Raw genomic sequence first — 26,792 nt, 5'->3', positions numbered from 1 at the left:
ACCACTCCCCTCAGCCACTATTAGCCCCCAATAACCTTCACCGCATGTCCCACCTCACTGACACTAGCCCATTTTAGAAGTCTTTCCACTGCTCAAAGTTTACTTACTAGTGGCAGAATGATAAGGGAATGAAGTTGGGAAATTTTCTGGTTCCAATCCAAGGAGCCAATTATTTGTGTTTAGCTATTAAACTAAAAATCTTATGTCAAGGAGATAAACAATTTCCTAATTTCGTTTTTAAAAGTCAAGAATACTAATATATTTAAAGTTATGATTCAACCATTAAAAAGGCAAAAAAGTTACAAAAAATAAAACAAAAGAGCCACAGTTTAAGTGAATCTCAATGCTCAAATGGTGTTGAGAGAATAATCAAAGTCAAGAAAATGAAGTCATAATTTAAACACCTGATGTGATTCATAAGCTCTATGTTAATTGCAGTATTACCCGGGTCAGACATTCAGTAACATACATGATTATGTAGAAAAGACACAAATGACAAACATTATTTCTCTGTCTAAAGTTATTTATTCATTAAATCCAGGCAAATAAATTAATTTATTTACATTAAGCCATTAGTTATACCTTTTATTTAAACAGATCTACTCAAGAAGTAAATAACAAGTAAAAGCAAAAGTTTTTCGCCTCAACTTCCAGGTCACAGGGTGATTCTTTCAAAAGTAACATGGCAGAAACACTGAATGCAAATTCATACTATTAGAAAAATCAATGGAAGATGACATGGGAATCACCAACTACCGGTATTGTTAATGTATCATGAAGTTTATGCAATAGGCAATAGGTTAACTGCAACTCTGAGATAACGCCTTCTGCGTTTTTTTCTCTGAAAAATTCAAAATAGTGTTGACAAGTCTTAGATAATTTATAAAGGCATTTAACACTATCATTTTGTAACAGGGACCCCCTCACCCCTCTCCTTCCAAAACAGCAAACAGCTGAGATTCACTGATCTACTCAAGAGTTAAGTTACAAGAACTGAATACAGAACTCAAGTCCCAAGCCCTCCATCCTCTAACACCCAGCCTCAACAGGAGTCTACCACTGAAATCAGAACTCTGCCCCCCTGGACCTGCTATTCTCCCCCACTGACTCCAAGGGAACTATGAGCAGCAGACAGAGAGATCACGTTCCACCTGCCTAAGGAAAAAACGGGATGAAGACTCTCCTATCTACTTAACAAAAGCTAATTCTTCTGGCAATGCTGTGAAAGTTACCTTAAGAATGCACCTTCTGAGTCTGACCTGAGCAGTATGTCAAATTTCACAGGAGGAGGATCCCCAATGAAAATCACTGCTGTGGACCTTCCTTTCCCAATCACAAGGAACATCCATGATGTCCCTTCCAGTTCTGTGATTCTAATGCTTCACACTGTGAAACAATTAAAATAGCTTTTTAAAAAGAGAATTCAAAAGCAAACTTTAAAAACATAAACATTTTCTAGAAAAATAAGGGAAAAAGTCTTACACTTACGTAGAAAGAATAAATATCTGTAATGTACCACAAAGCTCTAAGTAGAAAAAACTGACACAGACCTGAATGATAGGAAGGATTTGTCTTTGAAAACAAAGGAGTAATTTATCAGGGCAATAAAATTCATTGTGAGGACGCTAAAGTCAAATTAAATAAAACCAACAAGAGACAAAACAATGTCCTAGTTTTGTGCACTGGGAGCTAAGGCTTCACTGAGCACTAATTACATCTGTTGGAAACCAAGCAAATTAAATATGTCCCCTTTTAAACGTGTGTGTGTGTGTGTGTGTGTGTGTGTGTGTGTGCGCGCGCGCGTGTTTTAACAAGAACATTTCAAAAAACAAAGCATTTGAGTCATTTTCCCAAATTAATCTTGGGAATTAAAGAGCAGGTTATACAAGGTTTTTGGATTTTTTCAAACGTGCCCTGGGTAACAGTGATGAATATGTATGCTGAAGATACATTTAAAAGCCAAATGTTTTGTAGTTTTGGCCTTTCCAGTATGCCTCAAAGCTAAGGTTCTAAACACAAAGTATAAAAACATGTAAGTACATTTGCAGGATCTACGGTGCTCATAAATGAAAATGCAAAATACTTTCAAGGAAACAGTCAAAACCGCAGTTTTTAGCTTATTTATTTTTGTGATCTTCATTGTATTTCATCTAGTCAGTTCTACTTCCAAAGGGACTGAGGTTCTTTGAGACCTTGATCATGAAACAAAGCTTCACTCTAAGAATAAAGGTACAAAACAGTAGGGAAGACCCTATTCTGAGAGCAAACTATTTGATCACGGTGCCATTAGTTCATCCAAAGCATATACATCACGTGCAACATGACTCCAGAAGTTTACAAGCCCAACTCGATATGACTGTGATGGGGGTGTGTACAAGGTAGAAAGACAACACACCGAAGAGGAGGGGATGCCGTGCAAATACACACAGCACAGGCACTCAGCCCAGTCCTAGAATTGAGCTGGCCTTGGTTAATACATAGCTGCTTTCCTCCCTCTCTCCACCTTAAAATTGTTTTACCCTTAAGCTAGCTGGCTAGGGCACAATTTTCCTTTAGTCTCTGACTAAGAAAACAAGCTTGCTGTGGTGACCCTTTAGGGGAAGCTCTTGGTTTCAGGACACAGCCACTCCTCTGAAGCTTCCCCCTGCATCCCATACAAGTATCTCTTTAGCACCCACCTCCAAACAAAAACTAGAGGGGCCCATGTCATGAAGGCCCACCAGCCACATAAAGGCTATCCATGCAATGAAATATATTTGCTTGTGAAAATAAATAACTACCTGAATTCACTGTGCTAAGCTTGTTGTTTCTATGCCAATCTGATTGCTAGTTATAAACATCTCATAATAAAAACAAAAATATTATTAACTAAACACAATTTGGTAATAAAAATGTTTAAAAATGGAATGAAGGTTTTGGGAACAGTATAATAAAATGGGAACTTGGTAGTAAAATAATTATAAACTCTACTCCCTTTCTAAATATGCCCTAAGAAGTATACAAAATACAAAAACTACACAAAATAACTTGTATGAAAATTTAAACTTATTTGTATAGCATTTACTTTTAAAAGAGTATACCAAAGGGAGTGAGGGTGGTGTTTGGCAGTGGCAAAGATCCACAGAGGTGACAAAAGAGCATCCATCACTGATATTGCTTATAATTTCTGGACCATGGTGATAAGGAAGGTCAGCTTTTAGGAGTCTTAATTTTATTGTTTTCAAATTCTCTACAGACACTGTTTCCCACCTTGCCTCTTCCTACTAACCGCCCTGGGTACAGCACTGTCAAGGGGTTATCCGAATTTAATCTTTACAGCTTTTATAGTCCCTGGGTAGACTTTTTCACACAGTAAAAGAAGGGGATTTTAAACAAATTATTAGGCAACAAGCAATACTGTTAATAGTAAAATTAGATAAACTCTGAGATATAAAAGGAAAACACCAACTTCCTATCACTTAGATACTACTTTATCATAGTGTAATAGACATACGCTTTTTTTTTTTTGTGATGGAGTCTTGCTCTGTCGCCCAGATTGGAGTGCAGTGGTGTTATCTTGGCTCACTGCAATCTCTCCCTCAGAGGAGGGAAGGCCTCAGCCTTCCCAATAGTTGGGATTACAGGCGTGTGTCACTAAGCCTGGCTAACTTTTCATTTTTTTTTAGTAGAGACAGGGTTTCACCACGTTGGCCAGGCTAGTCTCGAACTCCTGACCTCAGGTGATCCACTCGCCTTAGCCTCCAAAGTATTGGGATTATGGGCGTGAGCCACCACGCTCAACCAGACATACACTTTTTAAAAAATTCAAGTTACCAGTCTTCTGGGCTATATTAAATATTAGCTTAAATATTAGTCTCAAAGTCATCTTGGCTCTTTTAAAATAAAAATTAGGACACCTCACATTAAAATTTTAAAAATGAAACTGTTCCAAATCACCCATATATAAAAATAATTTTCTAAAAAAAATAAATACTGAAATAAGTATCAAATTTTTAAGAATAGCTTAAAATTTTGTTAAATGCTTTTCTATTTATTCCTCAGTAAGAATTTTTCAGTTCAAGCAAACAGAAACCTTCTCTTTTTCTTGAAGGGATGGATGAAACAAAACAAAACAGAAACAGAAGCCATTGGTTTCCCCCGACATGCCCTCCATTTATAAAGATATGATTCACAAAAAATATTCAGGGCATCTCTGCCATTGCTGAGCTTATCCTGAAGTTAGTGACAAACATGGATTTAAGCAAGAGAGGCCCCGATGTATATAATACTAAAGAGATTAATGAGTGATCATTGGGAGTAAACTAGGCTGTTCTTGGATGGATTTGGGCTGAAGTAAAAAGCTAAAAAGAAGAAGCTGTCATGGTATCTGCCCTTTAGACTGAGTTTGGGCCCTTGTGCTCAGAGGAGTGAAATCATGGATGGCTATACACACACACACATAAATTATAAATATATAAAAGAATCAAATATATGAAATTATATAATATATAATGTATGAAATTATAGATATCATATATAAAATTATATATAATTTCACATATTATGAAATATACAAAATATATATATAAACATAATTATATGAAATTATTATATTATCATATAATATATAACTGTGAAATATATGTTATAATTATATATCATATATAATTATATAGTATATGAAATAATTATATATTATAATTATATGATTGTATATTTCATATGTAATTATTATAAATGAAATAATTATATATTATATGTAATTTCATGTTATATATCTAGTGATATATATCAGATATATAGTGATATACATCACTAGATATATATATTTCATATATTATATATCTAATGATAGCTAGTCTCCGTCTTCACAGTTGGCTGAGAAGAATGCTACTTGGGCTAGAAACCGAAGAACTTCTTCAAGAACAGTTAACATTTATTTAAAGAAAACAAAGGTGTTTATTGTAAGAGAAAAAATTTTAAACCCAGGAAATACTGAAAAGGTGAAATTATATATATAATTATATAAAATTACATATACAATATATAATGCAAAACATATATACTATATATAATTTTTATATATAATTTCATATTATATTATATAATAATATATATAACTTCATTTTTTCAGTATTTTCTGGGCTTAAAATTTTTTCTCTTACAATAAACCCTTTCGTTTTCTTTTTTTAAAAGAAATGTTAACTGTGTGAAGAAGTTCTTCCCTTTCTAGCCTAGGTAGCATTCTTCTCACTAACTGTGAAGACATGGACTAGCTATCACTAGACCCTACAAATTATCATACAAGAGTAAAACTGGTTGGAAAGCCATTTCCACAGAGTAGGTGTCAGTGCCTTAGTACAGCCTAGAAGAGAAGTTCATTAACTAACCTTACCTCGAGAGATTAATAATGTTAACCAGTAGTATTGGGCAACTGGAAAAATGTCTATTAAAGTTTACAGGGCAACACCAGAGTAATCATCATAAATACCAAAAATAGGATAGTTCATAGTGACTAATGCACATAGAAATTAAAAACCAAATGCTATGACAAATAGAAAGTACCTAGAAAGGCAAAAGCAGTTTACAACAAACCAATTAGAATGCATCTACACTTGATGAATCTGCTGTATGGTGTTTTTTAATTAGACTGTTTTTTTAAAATGTAGTTTAAATATCATCAATTTTAATAGGCATGTTACATGGAAAAGATGTAATAAATAATTCTGCTGTCTTTGCATCTTATCCCACTCTTGTTTGATTTCCCCTATGCATTTTAGCTAAGATGTAAAAAGTAGGAGGTTCCTTAATTTCGAAATATGGGAAATAAACGCTGGAGGAAAAGAAATAGGAGTTACTTAGCCTGTCAGAAAGAATAATGATTTATTTTTTCCACTAAGATTATTTGCTTAGTCATTCCCACTGAAAAGAACGAGTTTAATTTTGGAAGTGGTGGGAATGATAGAAATCCTAGATCAAGCTTGTCCAACCCATGGCCTTCAGGCCGCATGCGGCCCAACACAAATGCATGATCTTTCTTAAAACATTGATGAGTTTGTTTGTTTGTTTTTTTAAAGTTCATCTGCTATTGTTAGTGTATTTTATGGGTGGCCCAAGTCAATTCTTCTTCTTCCAATGTGGCCCAGGGAAGTCCAGGAAACACCTCTGTCCTAGATAGACCATGGGGCTATTTTGTCCTGCCCCTGTGGACTTAGGGACATTGACACATGTCCCTTCACTCCTACTCCTTCACCCCTAAATCCCAGCTAATGCTGTGATTATCTCAGTTGATCAGTTTGCGATGTGCCTACCATTTGCCCACCTCACTCCAGCCCGTTCCTCAACTACTCCCCACCTTTGTGAGGCAGCCACATCTCCCTGCCCTGCCATGTACTGCTTCCTCTGCTTGGAACATCTTTCTCCCCACTCCACTACCACCTCCCTGCTAGCTTGCCAGGGTCTGGTCGACGTGATGGTGGTGGGGAGAAAGCACCAGCAGATCCAAGTGCTTCCTCTTTGCTAGGCACATACAATGACTCAAAATAATCCACTGAAGTGATGTTATTATCCCCATGCCCATTTTACAAATGAGGCCCTGGAGGCTCTGAAAGGTGAACTAGCTAGCTGGAGACAATACAGCTGGTACGAAGTGGTAACTGAGATATGAATGGAGGCTGATTCGAGAGTCCTGGCACTCAACCTTTACCTGGAAGGTGGCAAACTGGATGGGGACAAGGCAGATTTGCATATTAAATGCAAATAAACAGTTTTCACCTCCACAAAGAAATATGCCATTAAAAAATTTCAGTACTTCACGCTGTACATTTCTTTCTTTCTATGAAGATGGATACTATTCATGTTCATATTATGCCTCTATCATTAAAGAAAGGGAACCCAACAGTGTTTGCGGAACTTATTTCCTTTTTCCCTCCAAAATAACAATCTGGATAATCATATTAATATCATTTTTCTAGTGAAACCACTTACATTCTAGAAAATGGTAATGTGCTTTTAGCATGAAAGAATGAAAATAATACCTAAGCTTTAACACAAATATAGTGGAAAAATATAAAAAGATGTGGAAGATCTCACTATTCTTGTCATTTTATATTGTGAAAACAAGAATATGCTATAAAACAATGTGTTGGTTTTCTGTTATGACCTGAAACATCACAATTTTTACTTAGTGCTTCAATACGTACATGAGAAAATATCAAATTCTTTTGCTCAAAGGAGCTCCACCATACCTTGTAATGGCCTGAGAGAGGAGCCTCAGTTTTGGTAAGAATGTGGTCTCCTGCTGATCAACTTGATCCCCCCTTTGGTCTCATTACAGAGTATTCATGGTTCAGCTGAACCATTTAGCAACATTTAAACCATTCTTAGTATTTACCTCAGGGGAAAAGTCACATTTCAAGGATAGCTGAAGTATCTAATATATTTAGTTGCTACTCTAAAGTAGACAGGCCTGCTTGAAAACAAGATCACAGCATACATTGCTCTCTGCAGGACCTCTGTGGGTAGGAAGCTTTTTTTTAACTGATTATGTAATATTTTAGTTTTGGTAGTAAAAGATTCCAGATGTTTACTCTAACAGCTCTGTAGACACACGGGGATTGATGTTAGACACATAATCACTGGTTTTGGAGCAGGGCCAATTGTGTACATATGCTGTTTAATTATGTCGACACTCCAGGCATTTCAAACATCAACAGAATTTCTCGGCTCATATTCCCATTACGATTCTTGATTTAAATGATTATAGAGGGGTATGGAAACTGGGCATTACACATGCTAATGAAATCTATCTAGCTCTTTTTACTTTTAATAGATTTGGAGGTTTCATGGGTTAAAACTCTCTTAGGCTATAAATAGCAGGTAAATATAATATAAAAACTGCCAGGAAACATTTGCCTCAGAATTTTTTGCTGCATGCTAATGTGGCAGTTTCAAAAAAATTTTTTTTGTCATTGTTCTCCTTCCTAAAACTTCTCACATCACAAGGGAACCTTTGACTCCACCATGAAACAGTCCCAAGAGTCCTAGAATTTGACTTTGGGATATACTTCTCTATACAAACAGTGCTAGAAGTTAGTTTTGTATCAACATTCCAAAGTTCCTTACCTAGATGATTCTGAACAACCTGCTATGAGTATGAAAAACATACACAGAATTTTGATGTATATTAATGACTCAAATTTCTCCCACTTCCTTTCGGGGAAAATGAAGCAGTAACATATACAATATTCCCACAAACTTTCTAAAAGACATTTCAAAGTTTTATATGTGAAAATGCAAAATGAGTAGCTCATCACAAGAAAGGATAAACTGGGCTAACAAACTGCTACAAACTGAAGGACTTGTTCAAAAGAGCAAGCTCAATGGAAAAATCCCTGATTGGTAAATTTTCCAGATACAAAATTTCCCAGCATCTCAAGATCATAGTTCTCCTAAGTTACTACTTATCCTGGGACATGGGAAGTTTCCTTCATGTACTGTAGGCTGCTGACATCATGCACATAAATTTAAACTAAATACATACATCAAAACATATTTCATCAAAGTAACTAACATGATGATGAGAAGTAAGTTATTTTGGTAAATTTATTTGAATCATATTTATAAGCAACACACATAGGTCAGATCAAGCCATTGCATCTCCTCAGATTTTTTAGATTACTCTGAATAAGAAATATTTTCAAAAATGACGAAAATATCTGTAGTTTTACATCTGTGGCTGCCACTGAAATCTCTATTAAACCCTCTTTTTCTCTCAAGTTCTCCCATTCCCACTCTGATCCCACAGACCCTACTTAACATGTGCCTTTAGAAGCAGGCAAGCATTTTCTAGTCCTTTACTTTCAAGTCTGTCAGACCATCAACTACTTACCATTCTTACTGCCAACAGCGATAGTTCCAAACCTTTATCATCTCATAATTTTATAGTTGCTTATACCTCTCTGTGATCCACCTGGCACACTGCCACCAAATCTGACCCTACCCTCAGCTGGGCTCAAATCCTGTTAGTAACTCTACTGTGCCTGTGGCAGAAGCTTAACAAAGGGCTGCTGATTGAGTTCAAGAACTCTACACTGACTTCACACCATCACGATGAGGATGGACGGGTCTCATGTGTAACGATGAGCCAAAATACACTTTGAGAATCCAAGTTAAATGGCAGTGTTTAAAAAACAAAAATACTCAAACAATCTAGCATCTTGGGGTGTTGGAATTTTAAAGGTTTGACAATTGGCAAAATCAAAGTAATCCAGAAATCTAGCCTAATGTACTGGCAGAGTATCATAAAGTCATAATACCCATAATACCTCAACAAAAAAAAAAAATGGGGCCGGGGGAGTCTACAAGTTAATTTGGCACCAAGTTACCAGTTGTAAAATAAACCTTATTTGGTTGTTGTCTCAGGCATTATGTAACTGTAAAGAGTCTTCATTTATACTGAAAGCTGCAACAGTAAAGCTGGTCAGAAATCAGACATATTTAAGAGAAAAATCTCGTATTTCCTACTGCTTCAACTCACTGTTCCTGATCATCTTGAAGTGGTCTGCAAGTTATGGCCCGCTACCTGGTTTGTAAATAAAGTTGAATGGAAAACAGTCGGCTTCATTCATTTATGTACTATCTATGGCTGCTCACGTGCTACAATGAAGTTGAGTAGTAACAACAGAGACCATATTGCCTGCAAAGCCTAAAATATGTATTTACCTAGCCCCAAAACCAGCCACTTGTCTGGTACAGCATGGGTGAGGAAATACTTTCTGAGTCCTAACTTTGTTCTAGAAGTTAATCTGGGCTGCTTTATCTACTAAAATCTAAGTTTAGGAAAAAAAAAAAAAAGATAACTTCGGGGATGTCTATTTGGTTTGTAAAAGAAAGAAGTTAAATATTATTCACTCGATTAACATGTATTTCTGTGTGGGAATTTCTGTTGCACTGCAACATCTCAGCATTTTTACTATGGCATTAGTAACAGCACTGCAGAGCACCACAGGCTGTAAAAACATTTCCGTGTGTGATAGACAAAAACTCAATATTGGAATAAAAGGAATAGAATACTCCATCTTATCTGGACAAGTGGTTTTTAAAAGTCATCCTACAGAGCCCTGCAGAACTTTCATTGAAAACAAGCACAATCACATGGAATGAATTCATTTCTGCTTCTTAGAGCCCCTCTACCTGGGCTTATAAACCATGAGAAAGAATGAAGATTTACACTGTCACAGAAAATACTTAAAAACCAAGGCTTTTGAACAAAATGGTTTTATTTTCTCCTGAATAAAACATTATTTGGATCATGGAGGGGAGGGGAAACTACTAAGAATTATTTTATCACTAAGTGTACTTAATATAAGTTGCTATAACGCTTATCAATTATATATTAGAAAACAAATGAATTGAAATCAACCTTCAGGCAGTTCAGACATACGGCATCATAATCAAAATCCCGAAAGCAAGATACTTTATCTTTTTGCCTCATTTTTATTTCAACTCTTATTTTTACGAAACATAAATTAGTTGCCCTAAACTCTTTTTAAATAAAGTGATGCACAAATAAGCAAACCAGCAAAGATTGAAATAAAAACAAAACTGACAATTTGGCGGTCATTTACTGGCAGACTAAGCAAGTTCAGAATAAATATCTCTTAGGAAGCAAGCCAATTAAATGTTGGTTTGATGGCTGATTCAAAGATAAATAGTAGCCAGGAGTATAACTCAGACGTCATAGTTTGAGATTGATTTTTTTTTCCTTTAACCAGTGGGTAAAACTGTTTTTCTGTTATAATAAGAATGGTCAACACTTAACCAACAGAGAAGTTTTAAATTTTAATAACAAAAGAGTGCCAAGGAGATGGTCTTGTTCCTCAGAACAAAAAATGTTAAGGAAATATTTTGGATCTTAAATTAAGGCCAATCATGAGTACAGAGCACAGCTGATGATTAACAGAAGATGCTGCTGCATTTAAACATGGTGGCAGAAGACACTGATTTACTTCGAATGAATACACGGTACATTATAAAAAGTGACAAAACATAAACATATGAACATAATGTAAACAACGGTAAAAAGAAAGCTTTTTGTTTCTTGAAATTGGGGCTTACGGTTTTAGCCACCAGAGGTCACCCTTCCCCAGAGAGATTAAAAAGCAGGGCTTCCGAAGCACTGTCACTTACTGTGTATTTGTTAAAGGAATACAATAAAAAATAACAAGGGTTGGCAATATTCTTCTTTCCCCAGCTAAAACATATGTGAGGCTGGACCTGTCCCACACCTCTCCCTAATGCAGACATGCTGGTAATGGAGAAGAGGAGAGCTGCAAACAGCCTGAGAGGTTACAGTGATCTACAAGATAGACATGAGACAAATCACTGAGGGGCGGGGGTCAGGATGCAGTTCCCTGGGAGAAGAGACTTGTGGAATAGCACCATGCTAATGAGGGATAATGGAGAGAACTGGAAGAGTTTTCCAGAACTCTTACTGTATTATAACTACAACCATTCCTGGACATTCTTCAGCTAACACTGCAGTAAAATTTTATATGGCTTTTTTTTCAATTAGTTTTGCATGTCAAACCTAAGTATCATGTACCAAATTTGGCTTTTTTTAAAAAAGGCAAATTAGCCAGGGTTCCTCCAGAATTCAACATATACCTTTACAATCGAATTGGAGAGAAGGAGATCTTTAATCTATCAGTGCCTTGTACAAAATATACTCAGCAAACACTCTTCCTCATTCACCCCTCCTTACACATAATACAAGAAGGATCTGACAACCAAAAGTTTCAACCTCTTTCGTTTCAATTCTGTTCGTTAAGAGGGCCCAATTCTATTTACTGCCACTTACTGTAGCTGCAAGAAGTAAAATTCAAAGGTTAGAGTGGTTTTTAATAATTTCATGTACGTGGCCAAGGAACATATAGACATTTATGACTACCAAGAAATTACAACCTTCCAAAGCACAGTATTTATTCCATGTAGCACCAAAGGAAATCCCAAAGAAAAGGTACTTAGCAGCCCAGAAGTCCTTGCAATTTCTTTGTGAAATACTTGGTTAGAATTCACTGTTTCACATTCCAACATACTGGCAAATAAGGTTATCACACATCATTATGTCTTTTGATACCTAACAACTTTTTTTCCCAACTACACAGGAAAGGTATGTTCATTAAAAAATATTCAGAAAATGAAAAAAGCTCTTAGAAAATAAAATCACCTATACTCCCACAGAGTACAGGGAAAGAAAATGAAGTTCTGAGTGAAACATTTTTAAAACACACAAATTAAACTTATACAGTATCAAATTCTTTTAATTATAATTCATCTACATTATTCCCAAATCAACTATAATCTGTCCCGGGTTTTACCAATAACATAGTTCCAACAGGTTCACCAAGAACCCGACACTGCGTGGGCTTTCTTCATACTGTTTCCTATGTCCTTGCACCATCTTTGATGTCCCCAGAGCATCTGCACAGCTGACGTTCCTCACAGCCACTCCTCTGTCCTGACTTCCACATCTCGTTTTCCATGGCTTCTCCCACCCATCTGGTCATTCCCCTGTTATCTTCTGGGCTATTCTTTTTCACGCTAACATTATTGATTTCTGGCTCAGTCCTCTATGCTTCTCATTCTATCCCCTCTCTCCCCTAGGTGACCAAAGTCACCCTCATGGCATCAACTACTGAAACTACATGTTGATGTGCCTAACACATAATAGGTGCTTAATAAATGTTTAGTTTTATTAATGGCTTAATGATTAATAACTTTCCAATCTAATATCCAGGAAATTCTCAGCTCCAAGGCCACAACCACACAGCAGAGGCCTCTTACCACAGCTGAGACTGGTAACTGGCTGATTAATCATAAAAGCAGGTTAAAGCAGTGAGTCATGAAAACATGAAAGAATTTTGTACATTTAACTTTAACCAGATTCATTCATCTGCCAATATTTTTAACCCATTCATCTGCCAATATTTTTAGAGTCAAGGCCAACTCTTAAGTGAGGGCCTGCTGACCCTTCAGTGTCCTTCTTGCCTAAATCACACCCATGGCGAATTATCGGTGCTATCCAGCTTCTGTTTGTTTGTTTGTTTAAACAACAGCTTTATTGAGATATCATTAACATGCCATACAATTCACTTACTTAAGGCACACAGCTTGATAGTTTTAAATATATTCACAAAATTATGGAACTATCACCAGTCACTTTTGGGACATTCTCATTACCCAAAAAGGAACCTGCATACCTATTGGCATTCATTGCCCATTTCCCATCAAATCCCCAGCTATAGGTGATCATTTACTTCCTTTCAGTCTCTACGGATTTGCCTACTCTGGATATTTCATAAAAATAAAATCATACATGTGGTCAAGAATCATCCAAATTGTAGTATCTGTATTTCACTTTTCATTGCCAAATAATATTTCATTGTATCATTATATCACATTTATTAATTCAGATAATTTGGGTTGTTTCTATTTTTGTCTATTATGAATAATGCTGCTACGAACATTCATGTAAAACTTTTTGCATGGACATATATTTTAACTTCACTTGGGTATGTAATTCAGGAGTAGAATTGCTGGGTCATATGATAACTCTATGTGTAACATTTTCGAGAAATGCTGGACTCTTTTTCAAGGTAGCTGTAATATTTTACATTCCCACCAGCAGTGTATGACAGTTCCTATTCTTCACAATCTCACTCACACTCCTTATTATCTGCCTTTTAAAATTAATATTATGCCTGTAATCCCAGCACTTTGTGGGATCAAGGCGGGTGGACCACTTGAGGTCAGGAGTTCAAGACCAGCCTGGGCAACATGGTGAAACCCCATCCCCACTAAAAATACGAAAATTAGCTGGACATGGTGGTGTGCGCCTGTAATCCCAGCAACTTGGGAGGCTGAGGCAGGAAAGCCACTTGAACCCGGGAGGTGGAGGTTGCAGTGAGCTGAGATCACGCTACTGCACTCCAGCCTAAGCAACAAAGCAAGACTTCATCTCAAAACATAAAAAATAAACTAATATTACAGCCAACTTAGTATGAAATGATATTTTCATTTTGAATCGCATTTCGCTGAAGGCGAATAATGTCAAACATCTTTTCATTTGCTGATTGGCCATTTGTATATAGATATTTGCCTAGTCAGACACTTTGTCTATGTTCTAATGGGGCTATTTGTCTTTTTTATAATGAAGTTCTTACATATTCTAAAAAAAAGCTCCTTATCAAATTATTTGCAGATATTTCCCCATTAAAGTTGTCTTTTCACTTTTTGATGGTGTCATGTGAACACAAATGTTTAATTTTGATGATGTCCTGTTTACCTATCTTTTCTTTTGTTGCTTGAACATTTGATGTCATATCTAAGCAACTACTATTTAATTCAGGATCAAGAGGATGTATGCCTAAGTTTACATCTAAGAGTTTTATAGTTTTACTTCTTACATTTAAGTCTTTGATCTACTTAATTTTTATATACCTGTACATAAGGGGCTAACTTCACTCTCTTGCATGTGGATATCCAACAGATCCATGAACATGAGATGTCTTTTTTTTTGGTCTTTAATTTCTTTCAACAATGTATTACAGTTTTCAATGTATAACTTTCACAATTTTTGTGAAATTTATTACTAAGCATTTTATTCTTTTGATATTAGAAATATTTTCTGAATTTCATTTTTCAATTGTTTACTGACAGTATATAGAAATGCAATTAAATTTTGTATACTGATCTTGTATCCAGCAATCTTGTTGGATAGTTCTAATAGGTTTTTAATGGATTCCTCAAGATTTTTCCACATGCAAGGTTGTATTCTCTGCAAACAGAGGTAGTTCTACTTTTTCCTTTCCAATCTGAATACCTCTTATCTCATGTTCTTGCCTAATTGTCTTGCCTAAAACCTCCAGCACAATGTTGAATAGAAATGGCAAGGGTGGAAATCCTTTTTCTGATCTTAAGGAGAAAGCATTCAGTCTTTTACCATTAAGTATGACACTGGTTGCATGTGTGCGTGTGTTTAGGTGCCATTTATCAGGCTGACAAAGTTCCCTTCTATTCCTAGTTTGTTGAGTGTTTTTATCATAAAGAGGTGTTGAATTTTGTCAAATGCTTTTTTTTTTAAAATTGAAATAATCATGTAGTTTTTGTTCTTTATTCTATTGATGCAGTGTATTAAATTGATTTTTTGTTTTGTTTTGTTTTGACACGGCGTCTCCCTCAGTTGCTCAGGCTGGAGTGCAGTGGCGTGATCTCGGCTCACTGCAAGCTCTACCTCCTGGATTCACGCCATTCTCCTGCCTCAGCCTCCTGGTAGCTGAGGCTACAGGTGCCCCCACCACGCCTGGCTAATTTTTTGTATTTTTTAGTAGAGACGGGGTTTCACCATGTTAGCCAGGATGGTCTCGATCTCCTGACCTCGTGATTCGCCCACACGGCCTCCCAAAGTGCTGGGATTAAGTGAGCCACCGCGCCCAGCCTGAATTGACTTTTTATATGTTTAACCAACCCTTGCATTCCTAGGAAAAATCCCACTTGGTTCCAGTGTACAGTCATTTTTATATGCTGCTAAATTTAGTTTGCAAGTGTTTTCTGAGAATTTTTGCATCTATATTTATTAAAAATATTGCTGTGTAGTTTTCTTGTAAAGTTTTGTCTGGTCTCAGTATCAGGGTAATTCTGGCCTCACAGAATGAGCTGAGACATGTTCGATCCTATTTTTGGAAGAGTTCATGAAGAATTGGTATTAACTCTTGCTAAAATGTTTGGCAGAATTTGCCAGTGAAGCCACTTGGACACAGACGTTTCTTTGTGAGGAGATCTTTATTCCAATGAGATATAGAAATGTTACTTCAGGCTGGGTGTGGTGGCTCATGCCTGTAATCCTAGCATGTGGGGAAGCTGGGGTGGGAAGATTGCTTGAGGCCAGGAGTTCAAGACCGCCTGGGCAACAGAGCAAAACCTCATCTCAATTCAAAATTTAAAAAAAGAAAATAAAGAATTGTTACTCCAGTACAAGTATTTCCTCTTCCCAGTTTTTGTGTCTTTATTGTGATAAATACTATGTAAGACAATATCTATGTGCCTTACAAACCCCAAAATAAACCATTACACATAAAACTTTGTAGAATTATTTGACTATTAAATGAGCTGAGGTAAGTAAGAATGGCAGGCATATAGAGAGAATTTGCCATGTTAATCTTATTTACCATGCTTTGTTCTCTTCATTTCTTCCTGTGAATTTATCATGTGGTATAATTTCCTTATTCCAATACATCTTTGCATCACCTATCATCTCCTTTGTGTTAGCATTATGAAATATATTACATTTCCATCTTTTGAAAACTCAACAATTTTATCTATACTTTTCAATAATTTATTTTAAAATCAGTTACTAGAATAAAAAAGGAACAAACATGCATCTATACTATCTTTTGTAATTAACTAATTAGCTTTCCTGTTTTTTTTTTTTTTAAATGCGGACTCAAATTACTGTCTGGAGTTACTTGCTTTTATCCCAAAGAACTTCCTTTAGTATTTCTTGTTAAGATGCATCTGTTAAATTCAAGTTTAGTTGATATGGAAATGTGTTCACTTTGCATAAAATTCTTAAAAATTCTTTTTTAGCTTTTTGAAAGTCATCCCACTCACTGACTTCTGATTTTCATTGTATCTGATGAGAAATCAGCTATTAATATTAATGCTTCCTTTTAAGTAATATCACTTTTCCTATTGCTGCTTTTTAAGATTTTCTCTTTATCTTTCAGCATTTTTACTATGATGTGTCTCTTTGTGTTCATCTTACTTGGAAATTGTTGAGTTTTTTCAGTGTATAATGTTTTCTATCAAATCTCAGAAGTTTTTAGCTACATCTTTAAATTTTTTAAATTACTTTTTCTTCCCTCTCTCCTTCTAGTACTTCCATTACATAGGTCAGGGCCCTTAATGATGTCCATATTTTTCTCTGAGGCTGTGTTCATTTTACATCTTTGTTTTTCTACTTTTTGAATTGCATAATCTCTACCGATCCACCTTCAGGCTCATTAGTTATTTCTTCTGCCAGTTGAAATCTACTGGCTGGGCGCAGTGACCCATGCCTGTAATCCCAGCACTTTGAGAGGCAAAGGTGGGTGATCACCTCAGGTCGGGAGTTTGAGACCACCTGACCAAGATGGAGAAACCCTGTTTCTACTAAAAATACAAAATTACAGACATGTGAAGGCACATGCCTGTAATCCCAGCTACTCAGGAGGCTGAGGCAGGAAAATTGCTTGAACCTGGGAGGCAGGTTACGGTGAGCCAAGATCAAAAAAAAAAAAAAAAAAAAAAAAAAAAAAAAAAAAAAAAAAAAAAAAAAGAAAGAAAGAAATCTACTGTGGAGCCCCTTTAGTAAATTTTTTTAGTTATTATACTTTTTACTCTAGAATTCCTATTTGGTTCTTTTTTATAATTTTTTTAAAAATTTCTCTCTCTTTACCAATATTCTCAATTTGATGAGGCAGCGTATCACACCTTCCTTTACTTCTGTAAGCGTGGTTTCCTCTGCCCTTTAAGTTTTTCTGTTGAATTTCACATCTGGGTACTTTCATAATTTGCTGTTACTGTTTTTCTTGTGTATGGGGCACACTTTCCTGGTTCTTTGCACGTGTCAGTTTTTTGCTCAAACCTGGACATTTTAGGTAATATATTGAGTCAACTGAAGATACCTTTCTGGGCTTGTCTTTGTTGCTTATTTGTTGAGTAATTTGACGATTGTGGGAAGTCTATTTCTCCTGCAGCGTGAAGCCTTTGGTGCTACTCCTCAGAGGGTCAGCGCTGGGCATGCACACAGTTACCAGGAATGACAGTGTCATGTTAGCAGGACTCTCTGTCTCTTTCCCTCATCTCTCTTTTGCCTCATCTGGTATCCCGCTCAGCTGTGTAACTTCAAGTAATTGCCAGCTCTATTGTTTTCAACAATGTTCTAGAGTATAAACTGCTTCACAGTCTCATCCAAATAAATTGTGGGGGTAGGGTTCTTTGGCCAGTCTTTGAGGTTTGATCTGATCCCTCAAGAAGGAGGGCTCTTCTTAGCTCCTTCTCTGATTCTCTTTTGAGAACTAGTTGGCCTATGTTTAGCCTGCTGCTCTTAAAAGCTAGCAGTCGGCTCTTATTTGCTTACCACCAAAGCCTCTATTGTTTCTGAAAGCATCCTTAGGCTTAAATTTCCCCACACTGTGCTTCAAATAAAATCAGTTCCTTTGGGGAGGGTTTCTGGAGTTCTCTGTTCTTACAGACTGCTTCTCTCAGTGGGCAAAATCTCTCAGCCACTGCTCTGGGGGCTGGGTAGGGGTAGTAGTCTTTGATATTCTTGGCTTGCCCTTCCCAGTGTTGAACTTCTCTCCCTTACAAGCAAGGTGATGGCAGCTTCAGAAGCTGCACAGACCTGCACCTTACAAGCAAGGTGGGGTGAGGGCGATTGGAGCCCCAGTATTCTAGGCTTGCTACACCTGGAGTAGAAACTCTGCCCTATGCATAGGGGCTGGGTGGAGGAAGAGAACCTCCGACCACACCGGCATCCTCACCAGGAGTTTAGCCTCTGTAACTTAAAGCTGGAGGGGATGATAAAGGCTAGCAGTTTGCTCTCCCAGTGACATATGGTATCCCCTCATTGGGATCTGTAGAGTCCTTAAGACCTAATCACCTCATAAAGGTCTCACCTTAATACTGTTGCAATGGCAACTAAACTTCAACCCTGTTTTGCAGGGGACAACATTCAAACCATAACAGAGTGGGTCATAGTTCAAGTGCAGGACTTACTGCTCTGACCAAGTTTTAGATTTTCTTAAATATGTGTTTCTTCATTTGTTGAGTGTCTGTAGGACAATTTCCAGTATTTTATTTTTTTAAAAAAATTAGTTTTTACCAATTATGTTTGTTTTGCTGTGGAGCAGGTCTGTGCAACTTCTCAAGCTGCCATTTTCAAAGGGGAGCTCCAGTTTCTATATTTTAAGTACAGAAAGAAGGAAAAGTTTTCTGAAGTAATTGGAGTAAAGAATTCTCCTAGATTTTTACATTTTATTCCAACAGTTATGATAAACATAAAACAAATACTGAAACTTTACAAAGTGTTAGGCATTGTCCTGAGTGCTTAGAAAATATTAATATATTTAGTCCTTCGTAAGATACACGTTGTTTTACTTTCCTCATCTTATAGATGAGAACATAGGCCCCAAAAGCTTCAGAAATTTTCTCAGGTCACACAGCTAAGTGGAAAAGCAAGGTTTAAACAAAGGAAAATTAACTTCACAGACTGTATTTTTTTATTTCACTTTTTTCCCTAGAAATAGATACTTAAAATTTGGTTCATAATGTAAGTAAATTTTTAAGTAGTTTTCACTTAGTATTAAAAAGTAGTCTTTTTTTACCTTAAATATTGTTTAAATGTAATTTCCAATGCCTGCATAATCTTGTTCCATACTGCCAATTTACTTTTCACTTTCACAGCAGATAGCTCAGCTGTCTCATTACCTCCTCATCCTCACTGAAAACAATATTCTTTTTTTAAAAAAAGTTTCAATCTCTTTGTAAAGTCTTTTCTCTTATGGTTGGTTTATTTTATATTTACACTCTATTTTTACATTTGTTTCATTACAAAGTGCAGTAGTTCCCTGGAGACGCAGTGGCAAATTACCACAAACTGGGGGAACAAAAAACAACAAAAATGTTCCTCTCATAGTTCTGGGGGCCAGAAGCTCAAAATCACTTTCACTGGGCTGAAATCAAAGTGCCAGCTGGGCCAGGGTCCCTCCAATGGTTCCAGGAGGTAATCCTTTCCTTGTTCTTCAAGCTTTTGGTGGCTTCAGGTGTTCCTTAGCTTGTGACCACGTCACTCTAATCTATGCCTCCACAGTCCAACTGCCTCACCATCTTCTGTCTTAAAAACTCCCTCTACCACTCTAAGGACCCACCAAGATAATGCAGGGTAAGTCCCTCTTCTCCAGATTTTTAACTGATTTATTTTGCTATATACAGTAATATTCGCTATTTTGTCATATAAGGTGATAAGAATATACTTGAGATATATACCAAATGTGATCCTTAGCACATTCATTTTCTTCCTGTTACATCCTAGACAAATGCCATAAAGCTGCAAATTTTAAGCTGTAGCTCTGAGGCACCTCAGAGACACACAGTTTAAAAATCACTATCAACCAATCAATATCCAGAATAATTAATTCCCCCTTATAAGAGAATTATCTAAGTCACAGTTTAAAATACGGCATTAAAATCTAAGTAGTATGTTTTTGCCTAATCCAAACATTTCTTTAAAAGAAAAATAACTCCTACTGGGGCTACAATGTGACATAATAAAAAATAGTAATAATTTTTAAAAATAACATGGTACCCTTCTGCAAAATGATAAATCTTTTCTACAATCAGGAATCCTTTTAAATTTCAAGATTTCTTTTAAGTCAGTTTAGTTATACACACACACACACACACACACACACACACACACACACCCGTGTGTGTGCCCGAACTTGCACACAAGCCTGTGCCTGAAGAACATTTATGTTATTTAGTCTGTTCTGGGAGCCATAAGAAAGTTTAGATTTTGTTGCACCAAAGTTATTTATAAGAATTAATGGTTGTAATGTAATGAGACTACATTTTTATTTAATATATAATTTCATGCATGCAGATGGGTGTTATACCTAATAAGGCAGGCAATTTGGGAAATACATACTTATTTTTTTTTTTTGCTCCTTCTCAAAATATATTTGAACTCCTCTTTTAGAAATTGTTTCTAATACTTTTTATAGTCATATGGTCTTTAAAAACAGCATTCCTAAACTCAATCATCAGCAAAACTTAACTCATATGACATGTTTTTGTTATTACTAAGATTATTTTGAAAGAATATACCACAATAGAGTATATTCTGGACTGCTCATACTGGAGATACTCGAAGAGACAGTTATGATCACTCCATAATAACCTGAGCCAACTAACTCCTCAGTCACCTTTGTGTAATCCATCCCCATGCCACCTATGACCCAAAAGACCTCCTCTAAATGCCTGTTTGATTAAACGACAGCATACCACACCACTTCACCACTATGGCTGAACCAAGCCAGGTGGAAGTCAATAACCTCACTTAGCCATGATGCATGGGAGGACCAGATTCACCAGAATTTAGTCCAGCTCTTGAGAAAGGCTTACTGGGCAAGTATGGATGCATCAACCCAAGCCACTCATGAAACAGTTGTTCTAAATAACTTATCTGATTGCCAAGAGGCCAACATCAGACATTGGGTCTGGGGCCATATCAAATCTGCCAATGTACTTCCTCATTGTAATGACTCCTCTGGTTGGCAGGTAATTATCCCTGGTTTGACTCAGTATTCATCCTCTTTCCTCTAACAGTGGCAGGGGGTACAACAAGAACAACATAGGGTCACCTACACCCCCTTTCTGCCGGTTCTTGCAACTATGTAATTTCTGGTCAGTGATTCCAAGTTGTAAGTGTTGTTTCCTTACAACTTTATCATCCCCTAAGAAATTAAAATCGCATTCTATGGTTACTAATGCTGGGATCCACATTTGGTTTTATAAAAATTTAAAAAATTGATTTAAAAAACAAGGTTCTAGAGCTATTTCAAAAATATTTTAAGAATAAAATCTTCATAGGCAGCTCCAAATTTGCTAAATTTGCTACACAAGTTTAAATGACTTGCATAGCATTTAAATTTATATTCTAATGGATATAGCTAAGAAACATGATTAAATGAAGCAATCCTTTCAAAAAGTAAACAAAAACTGGCGTTTACAGTGACACAGAAATTCTCAAAGATCCCTCTCAAGAATACAGATACCCTCCAATGAAAAATATTAATAAATGTTAACAGAAGTTAATAAATTAGTATGTCGAACAATCCATATAACTCTTACAGACATTTCAGTAGACATGAAATCACGCAATCTCACAAACTGTCATAGTCAATGGGAAAGGGAAAGTGTTTTCTCACCATGAAAGATTTTTCGGGTTGTGTGGGCTACTAGTGATTGCCTCTGTTCCAACTTCAACCTTTTTGCTTGTTTTACGAAAATGTATCTGGACCCTTAAAATACTTTTTCCTAGATAGTCGCCCCAGGTGAAGTTTTGTCAAGAGAGGGCACTAGTGAGTCACGGGAAAGGGCAAGAGGAGCGGCTTTTGCTTTCTGGGGTCCTCCTGTGGCATGGGGGCTTCCCCAGTGTTCAGGTCCTGCAGCAAATACAGTTCCTCCTGTGCCCAGCTCCTACAGTGTACAAGAGCCAGCAGCAACCAGCAGGTTCCCTCGACACTCACCTTGGATGGGTTTTTGGTAGAGTGCCCCTGCAAGACACCACCCTAGTAAGGTGGACTGCTGGTAGGTTCCATCAACAAGGTGACTTCCCTGCTTTCCAGTGAGCCTGAGCCAGGCCCTCTCCATCACGATATGGATCTCAGTCCCAGGGGGCCTCTTCTTTGGGCATTTTATCTCAGCCTTAGCAGTAGTAGCTCTCAAGTTTACATTATATAATATTACATCTGCTAGTCTTATATTCTTTAGAGTCTCTTTACCTCTTATCAATCTCTAACTTCCAATCCCTGGTTATATTTATAGTCTTTTATATTAAACTTTCCCTATTCAAATTATCATGCAGTTTCTCTCTCCTGACTGGACAAAGATTGATATCCGATTCTAGCAAATGAATGTGCAACAGAAAACACTGGTTTCTAATTCTTCTTTGTGTACCTTAGGATAAATATTCCTACTTACAATTAATAATACTGATATAAACACAAAAGCAACCAAATATTTTTGTAAAAATATTTTATTTACTTACGGCTAAATAACTTTTTACTCCCATATGAAAAATCAAAGAAAACCAAGTAAGAATGTTTCCTCATTTAATATTATTCACGCATAAGGGGAAAAAATTCCAGTGGAAAGTACTAAAAACATGAAGCAAATAAATTTGTGGAAAAAAATACTTGTCTAGTTTGTACATAGCAGATAAATGAAAGAATTAGGTCAATTTTACAAACCACTAGAAATGAAAAGAAAAAGATCTCAACCAATGAATGAGCTTCAGAAGATATTTTCATTATCCTGTTTTGTTAATGTGAGTAGAAAATCACGTAAACAAACATCTATACAACAGGACAGATGAAAATCAAATAACGTTAGGCAAGAAAAAAAATATATTCACACCTTATGAAATGGACTGATGTGGATAACTGCCAACAAACTATAATTTTATAAGCAACTTAAACTCTGAAGGAAGTCTATTGGTTTTTAGAAATTTTATATTTTATACTTAGAATTACCTAAAAAGTTTGTCACTCAATATAAAATTTGCAATTTATAAAGCTCTTTCGCACAGATTTACATGTAGATAACAATATCAACAAAAAAGATTACTCCCCTTCCTGTACCCTAGATCCCAGATTGTGAACTTCTAGAACAGACAGCAAAAATGTGCATATTAAGTTAACATGGCAAGAAAAAATCTGGACATGAGGGCTACAGTTACAGATTATCGGGAGGATCTTAAAATCTCAGGCCAAAGAAGAAGCTAATTCTTTATTTAAAGGATCACTATAACCAAAGCAAAAACAGCAAAAGCAAAAGCACTGGTTATTAGACTTTAAAAACTGGGAGATTCATTATATAATCCAGAAGCAAAACAAAAACCAACCGATCAAACAAACAAACAAACAAAAAAGCCCTTAATAACTTCCAGATTTTTAAAAGTTTAAAACAAACAAAAATGAATGAATTTCCCACGCATTTCAAGGGAAAATCAGCTCTTCCTGCCTCTAGTTAAACAAACTCTTCATAGTTGAAGGTTCTGAGTCTCCAATTTTAGAGATTATGACTGCTTGACAGGCAAAATACAGGTTAAAAATAAAGATAATTAGTGATTTGGTAACAAATTATAAACTCCAACTGGCCACAAGCACTTGAAAGTAACCATTAGTCAGAGTTAGTGGGGTCTGTGATCATGTGATCACAGTTATAGAGAAGTGCCGCCTTCTGTTCTTAAAGTATGCACAGCTAGGACCTTATCAATAAACAAAAAAGAGAAATGGTATCACTGAACAGGCAAAGTAAAACTGAAAAAAAAAATTACTAATGAGTTATTTTCTTTAATTTCATTTATTTTTCCAAAGCACATCCAAATCAGCATTTCTTACAGCACAATGATAAGTCCACTAACTTTAGGTATTTGTTTTCTTCTTCTAACAACATCACTACAAAAATAAGTAGGCATAATTTCTGCTTCTTTGCAAAATGAGTTATGTAACTTAAAAGTATAATCTTGGCCAGGCGCAGTGGCTCATGCCTGTAATCCCAGCACTTTGGAAGGCCGAGGTAGGTGGATCATGAAGTCAAGAGATGGAGACCATCCTGGCCAACATGGTGAAACCTCATCTCTACTAAAAACACAAAAAATTAGCCAGGTGTGGTGGCAGGCACCTGTAATCCCAGCTACACGGGAGGCAGAGGTTGCAGTGAGTGGAGATCACGCCATTGTACTCCAGCCTGGGCAAAAGGAGCGAAACTCCATCCCCCCCCCCAAAAAAAGTATGATCTTACTTAACTTTAAAGACAAACACAAAATATAAGCAGTTTTCCATGGCCTCACACATTAATTTGGATTAAATTTCACCTCAATCCTCTTTGCTTGTCAGGTAGCCTATCAATGGAAAAATATTTTGACATAAATTTTTTCTATTTCTCAGCTCTGTGTCTCAGATTTCAGAGAAGAAAACTGAAGACAGCATTTTCTAGAAACAAATGCTAAGCAGCAGGCAGGAATAATTGATTATAGGCAGTTTTTGTGGTCTTTGGCTCAAACATTCCAACCCTGATCTCCATGACAAAGTGCTCCTCAATAATCTTGCAGTAAGTGTGGCATCTTTTATCAAGGGATCAGTAGAGAGCCTAAAATACCTTTTGACCTTATATGGAATTTTGTTTTTGAGATGGCGTCTCATTCTGTTGCCCAGGCTGGAGTTCAATGGCATGATCTCGGCTCACTGAAGCCTCAACTTCCCAGGCCAAAGTGATCCTCCCACCTCTGCCTCCCAAATAGCTGAGACTACAGGTGTGCACCATGATGCCTGGCTAATTTTTTAATTTTTTTTTTTTGTAGAGACGGGGTCTCGCCATGTTGACAAGGCTGGTCTCAAACTCCTGGGCTCAAGGGATCCTCCCACCTTGGCCTCCCAAAGTTCTAGGATTACAGGCGTGAGCCACCATGTCCAGCCTGTATGGAATATTTTTTTAAATGCTATTTTCAACTGAAATACTAGTAAGGTTTCAAAGGAAAAAGGACAAAATAAACAAAAGCTATAATCCTAAACTTAACAAGTTTTTATTTCCACAATTACAACCATATCACAGAGTTTTAAATTCAATTCTTAAAGGATTAGTATTTTGTTCCATGATTAGAATTTAATGAAAACTTCACAGTTTCTGCTAATTATATAAAAAGATCTAAGTTCATTATGGTAAACTATGAGTATTGTCAAAATTTGTTTCTTACTTCAAATATCTATTTGAAAAATAATTTTCAAATAAATATATCCTATGAATCAGTAATCAAACTGAAAAAATTTTGACATGGAGACTTTTACATGCTATTAAAAATGAAAATGACCTGTATTAAGTGCAATTGTCCAAACCAATCAAGACATACAGAAAAATGCTGTCTTCTCTTCCTATAAAACACAGCAATAATTTATCTTATTTATTATTTCCCCAAACATATTGGGAGAAAGTTAACACAGACACACTTAGAGCCAAGGACAGCACATATGTTTTACTTTGCCTACTAAGCCTGAGTGTCTGACTATAGATGCCAAGAATGTGATGCTTAAAAGGATGATCAGGCTCAGCATGAACACATACCATGATCAACTAATTATGTCTGCCATGGGCATAGGAAACACATACATATGTTTTCATCACTAGTATGAACGTTATTAGTTAAAACACATTGCTGAAGTTTGCTGCTGTAGCGAGTGAGAGCCCACTTGGCAAGTCACCGGGCACATGGCACCAGCCGGCTGTGCCTATACCTGCTGTGCAGAGGCACTGGCAGCTCAGGCAAGGCACAAGAACACAACTTCACAAAGCAACAAAGGTCCACACTCTCATAATCCTCAAACCAACACTACAGGTCTGAGTTTTGTCCACAAAATATAAAAATGTGCCATTTACTCAGATGGGGTTTAGAAAAATAAGTTTTCAACAGCAAACAAGTTGTACAATATTATTGGAATTATAACTCCATGGTTATGATTTCTAAAGAAGAGGCCTGGCTACTACTCCAGGTGTTACTACTATGATTTTACCGAGCCTGCGTGAATTTGATGGAAATAGTAAAACTTGAAGGACACAGGATTTAAAGAATCAGCAGACTTGAGTTCACAGCACCATGTAACCTGAGCTATAACCCTGAACTCCCTTAAGCTCATGGAGGCTTATTTCTTCATCTATAAGAATATCTCTGTTGGTTTGCTGTAAGCAATTAAAATACGCTCAGCTATTTAAAAGTGTCTTATGAATTTTAAAGTAGTGTCCCACCAGGTGGCTATCACTAGAGAAGCCAAATTTTCCTATGGGTTTACTAGATTACTAGCCTTGGATTACTCGAAATGAGAAAGAGCTGGCAGGGCAGTCTTGCAGACACACCACACAGCGAGAATACAGCCCTTTTTATTGGACAGGACCGCCAATAACAAAGGACCCTGTGGAAAACATGCTGCTAATTA

The 26,792-nt window shown here is 36.5% G+C and overlaps 2 protein-coding genes across 7 annotated transcripts in view; both read right to left on the bottom strand.

The window, feature by feature from the left end:
• The window catches only part of MED21 (mediator complex subunit 21), a 1,150,573-nt gene that overhangs the window by 1,009,809 nt on the left and 113,972 nt on the right, over positions 1 to 26,792 (bottom strand). The window lies entirely within an intron of this gene.
• RASSF8 (Ras association domain family member 8) overlaps positions 1 to 26,792 on the bottom strand; it is a 115,311-nt gene that overhangs the window by 33,639 nt on the left and 54,880 nt on the right. Inside the window, exon 3 of one of the 4 annotated variants that reach the window (XM_050746744.1) lies at positions 1,233 to 1,386. The exons of the other annotated variants lie outside the window; for them this stretch is intronic. The gene's annotated coding sequence lies outside the window, so the exon portion shown is untranslated. The remainder of the gene's footprint in view (positions 1 to 1,232; positions 1,387 to 26,792) is intronic. 4 annotated transcript variants of the gene reach the window in all.

The sequence above is a fragment of the Macaca thibetana genome, chromosome 11, assembly GCF_024542745.1.
Source record: "Macaca thibetana thibetana isolate TM-01 chromosome 11, ASM2454274v1, whole genome shotgun sequence".
NCBI classification, from domain to species: Eukaryota; Metazoa; Chordata; class Mammalia; order Primates; family Cercopithecidae; genus Macaca; species Macaca thibetana.
Note: the sequence above shows the minus strand (reverse complement) of the source record. Positions and strands in the feature narration are given on the sequence as shown.